At 47.1% G+C, this 5,179-nt stretch overlaps 1 pseudogene; it reads right to left on the reverse strand.

The window, feature by feature from the left end:
- Positions 1 to 847: 847 nt before the first annotated feature.
- LOC129641474 (zeta-crystallin-like) lies at positions 848 to 1,812 on the reverse strand (annotated as a pseudogene).
- Positions 1,813 to 5,179: the final 3,367 nt, after the last annotated feature.

Below are 5,179 nucleotides of genomic sequence, written 5' to 3' on the forward strand. Positions count from 1 at the left end.
AAAGGATGTGCTAAGTCCTTTCAGTCACGTCTCACTCTTTGTGACCCCATGGACTATAACCCATCAGGGTCCTCTGCCCATGGAATTCTCCAAGCAAGAATACTGGCGTGGGTTGCCATTCCCTTCTCCAGAGGATCTTCCCGACCCAGGGATCCAACCTGCATCTCCTGCACTGTCAGGCAGGTTCTTTACCACCAGCGCCTCCTAAGAAGCCCAACTGTGCTCCTAGTATCATATCATCCCAGAGATAAGGCTGCTGTCCTCACAGAGTACATGGATCACTGGTAATCAATCCTTAACCTAGTGAATAGCATAAAATATTGGGGGAAATTGGAAAGCTAACAGATTTCTCTGAACATTGTTTATCTTGACCCTCTGAGAGACTTGTAGATATAGATGAGATTAGTTTGGAAAAGAGGTCTTATTTAGTTCAGAGAATCGTCAAAGAGTCCAGTATAGTTGTGGGCTAATCAGAGACTAAAGAAACTTTATAAGGAGAAGTAGGCTTGGAAATCAAGCAGTCCTCTTAAATTAGCATGTTTTAGTCAAAAGTATGGAATTAATGATAAGCATCGGTTAGGAATTTCTGCAATGTCCTCCAATGCCAAGTGACCACTAACATCCTATTTCCCATTATGATGATTCCCTGATGAGAGGTAGAAGGCATAAAGAATATTGCCAGTTATGAAATAAACTACACTCCAATGCCTATGATTGCTAAAAAGAAATATTTTTTTAAATAGAAGAAACTCACTGAATCAAATGAACGCTAAGCAAAGCAAACGCAGTGTACTCAAAACTGAGGTAAGAAACCTCTAATTACACAGGAAATCAATGCAAGGATTAATCATTTTAAGAGAAGAATCATTTTCCCACAGCCCCACAGCTATGAATGATATTTTCATGAGCCCGGGCTGCCTCCTCCAGTGAATACCAAGGCCTATTACTGGTCTCAACCAACCAATTTCCATTCCAGCTTGGAGGGCTGCTGCAAACTGCTGAAATCCCTTCTTGGAGGATGAATGGAGAGTTACTCCTTTTGTGCTATATTCCTTTGTCATGGATCCTGTGGGTTTATTTCAATAGGACCTCGGCGGCCAACAACTATTACTCGTCCTCCATGTGACAAAAAATTTAAATCTTCACTAAGGCTGACATTAGCAAACATTTCAATAATCACATCAACTCTTTTTTCACCAACAGATTTCTTGGTTTTATCAATATAATCAGCTTCTTTGTGATGAAACACTTGGTGGGCTCCATTTTGGAAAGCAATCTTTTGTCCTTCCTCAGTAGTAGCTGTGCCCAAAATCTTTAAGCCAGAAGCTCTGACCATTTGGCATGCTGCTCTTCCAGCTCCTCCACCTGCCCCAGAACACTTTCTCCAGCTTTCACACGGACACTGGGGAGCAGACTCGATAGCAGTAAAACATGAGATGCTGATGGCAGCTTCTTGTTTAAAGTCCAGTTTTTCTGGCAGCGTGTGAATAGTGTGATGGGCTGCCAGAGCAAACTCGGTGTAGCCCCCAGAGATCGTCCTGGTAGTGAATGTCACCTTTCTTGAAAGCGGATATATTCTCTCCAGCAGTTCTACTATCCCAGCCACATCTCAGCTAGGAGTATAAGGTTTTATACTGTGAGTGCCAGAGTGGATATATGCGTCCACTGGGTTTATACCACATGCTTGGACTTTGTTAGAACCTGGTGGTCTTTCAGAATTGATACAGCAACATCCAACTGGAGTTTCAGCACTTCAGGTCCACCAAATTCAAAAACTCAAATAGCTCTCACCAACTTCTGTCCTGTCACCATAGTGATCGAGATACCTATTCTAGGCTGGACAATCAAAATCTGCAAGCCCTCCCCCAGATTCCACAGGGTTTAAAAAAAAAAAAAAAAAAAAGCTACTCAATGCCATTTATTATCCACCACACATTTTTCTGGGCTTTCCTGGTGACTCAGACAGTAAAGAATCTGCCTGCAACATAGGAGACCTGTATTTGATCCCTGGGTCGGGAAGATCCCCTGGAGGAGGGAATGGATACCCACTCCAGTATTTTTGCCTGAAGAATTCCATGGACAGAGGAGCCTGGCGGGCTACAGTCCATGCGGTCGCAAAAAATCAAAGACCGCTGGGCGACAAATGCTTTCCCTTTTTCACTTCACAAGTTCTAACCTTATTCCCTTTCCTTTCATCTAGATATTGAGGTCTTTTTTGAGTATGTCGCTGAGTATCTCTGGGACATACTGAGTAGAGAGGAACTGCTACTCCTGCTGACTGAATTCCTGAATAAAATTGAGGCTGAGGCTGGTTTGTCCAGGTAACCTGCACAGGTGTATCAGGAAGGTCACCCACACCCCGAAGCACCAGGCTAGTTTCCTCCTGGCAGGCACATCTCCGCCAAGCAGGACCATATGGTGGGGCTGAGGATGTTCCTTCTCAGCATCTCATGAGGAATGTTTCCTCTATGTCATTTGCTGGCAGTGAACAACCTTGAATTGAGAAAAGATGAAACCTGCAAGGAAGGGGCAGGTTATGTGACCTTGGACGTGTTACGGAACTACTCTCTGCTTTAGTTTCTTCATCTGTTCAGTTAAATTGTGAGGACACTGAAATTATGCATGCAACGAACTTCCCATACTGACTGACACAGAGTAGGTGTTCGGTCAATATTAACATTTTAAAAACTTGTTGGGAAGAGACAGGGGCCAAGAGTCTTCTTTCTGGTGATAAAAATCAAGCAGAATTTCCTCTGGGGCAAGTCAGAAAATCCTGATGCCATCGTTTGTATTACTCAGGCTTCTGCCTAGAGCCTTTCTATTCCCCATCTTAGGAATTGTACCAAACGATTGTATCAAACCAAACAGCAAGATCCTGCTGGCCCATAAGGCAGAGAGGCTAGAGAGGAACTGGTTGGAGCTGGTGGGATCCTGGATCTAGCGCTGCCCAACGCTGGGGCTCTGTGCTTATATGTTAGAGTCTCAGACTTGCCTCTGTCCAATGGGAATAGCAATTCAGTCTGATGGACTATGTTCATGGCCTCAGAGTGAACTATAGGGTCAGAGGTGGGGAAACAAGGACCAGGGAGGCCTGAACCAGGATCAGACCCAGGGTCAGGGTGGAGCAGAAAGTCCAGGTTGGAAGACTAGTAGGCAGGCTTGGGCAGCAGGACCAGGACTAGAGTGAGGAGAGTGGGCCCTAAGGACACAGAACTGAAGGGGCTGTGACTCTAACAGAGGTCCCGTGAGTGGGAGGGGGGGCATTTCTTCCCTCCCTGACGGGATCCCCTCGTGCTGGGCTAGAGGGCCCTGGGTGACTGTGTCTGCACACCCTGCCTGGGACCTGGCTTCTCACTCCATCTGGGACCCTCTTGTAATTTACGTGGAGCCACCCTGACAGTGGAAGGCCATGTGGCTCAGGGAGCCCTCCAGGGTCACAATGAGTGGCTGTGATTATGTGTCATTTGAGGAATTCTGAGGAGCCTCATGCATCCCCACTGAAGAGGAAAACACTTCCTCCACCAGCTGTGCAAGTGCTGGTCTCTTCAAGCTCAGCTGTTCAGATGGATGTTTCTTCATGTCTCTTGAATCTTTAGAGGATCCACAAAGTTCCACATGACCTTGGGGTGCAGGCTCATTGCTAAGTCACTTCAGTCGTGTCCAACTCTGTGTGACCCCATAGACGGCAGCTCACCAGGCTTCCCCGTCCCTGGGATTCTCCAGGCAAGAACACTGGAGTGAGTTGCCATTTCCTTCTCCAATGCATGAAAGTGAAAAGTGAAAGTGAAGTCGCTTAGTCATGTCTGACTCTAGCGACCCCGTGGACTGCAGCCTACCAGGCTCCTCCGTCCATGGGATCTTCTAGGCAAAAGTACTGGAGTGGGGTGCCATTGCCTTCTCCGGCAGGCTCATTAGGCTGTCACAAATTAACATATGACCCCTGAGAGGTCAGGGGTGCTGGGTGCTGTGTCAGGAGTCAGTGAGGTGGGCTGCAGAGACCAGGGGAACCAGCAAGACATCTCCTGATTTCCAGGCAGTTGGGGCAGTGGATGGACTTAGGGACCTTCTGCTGGTAAGGTCAAGGGCACAAGCCTTAGAAGACAGCAGATGGTAGACTACATGACTGTTATGGTGCCTTCTAGTTCTGACTTTGGGGTTGTTGTTGTTTTTTCTACAAATTCTAAGTCACAGAGACAGCCAATCTGCAAAGGGTGAGGGCACAGTGCCCAGGACTATGCTTTCATTTAAACCAATGGCAAACTTAGGGGATCCCCCAAACCACCCTCAAGTTTGAGAATTCCGTATAGAGCAGACAGGACTCACTGAAAGCCATCCTGATCCCAGTGTATTACGGGAAGCCTGTGGGTTTCCATCAGTCACAGGGCAGAGTCTGGGTGGATTTCACACCCGAAGCTTGGATTGTCCCCAGGATGCATTACTGTTCTGGAACTCAGTGAGTGGCAGGTCACACGGAACACTGCCTGCTGGGGACACACACCCATTTAAAAACAAATTATCCTGACTTGTGGTCTCCAGCGCCTCCCAGAGGTCAGACTAATGTCCTAGAGTCCGGCTCCTTCAGAGGTCAGAACTGATACCACATGACCCAGAGGCCGCATCATACATCTCATCAGACTGTCCAGTGGCAAGAGGCCCAGGCAGACGAGGACATTCATATCAGCCAGAATATTCTAGGGCTTAGGGACTACTTCCCTGTAGCCAAGGGCAAGGAAATGTTGACTCCTCACTATACACCGAGGCCCTTGAATACAAGTTTTCTGCTCCAATCCCACTTTTCTTTATTTGTGGAGTTCCCAACTTACCAACTCTTTGGAAGTGATGATGTTGACCTGTCTCTGAGGCGTCTTTACCATCTATTTTTTCTTTTTGGATGAGCCACATGGTTTGTGGGATTCTAGTTTCACAATCAGGGATTGAGTCATATCCTGGGTCCTAACCTCTGGACCACCGGGGAATTCCATCAAATACCTCTCTTAACTTACCAGTATCCTAAGGTGACATTTGTTTATCTGTTCCAGGATTAAATGGGGCTTCTCTGGTGGTTCAGAGGGTAAAGAGTCTGCCCGCAATGCGGGAGACCTGGGTTCAATCCCTGGGTCGATAAGATCCCCTGGAGAAGGAAATGGCAACCGTCTCCAGTACTCTTGCCTGGGAAATC

The sequence above is a fragment of the Bubalus kerabau genome, chromosome 1 (genome assembly GCF_029407905.1).
Source record: "Bubalus kerabau isolate K-KA32 ecotype Philippines breed swamp buffalo chromosome 1, PCC_UOA_SB_1v2, whole genome shotgun sequence".
NCBI lineage: Eukaryota > Metazoa > Chordata > Mammalia > Artiodactyla > Bovidae > Bubalus > Bubalus kerabau.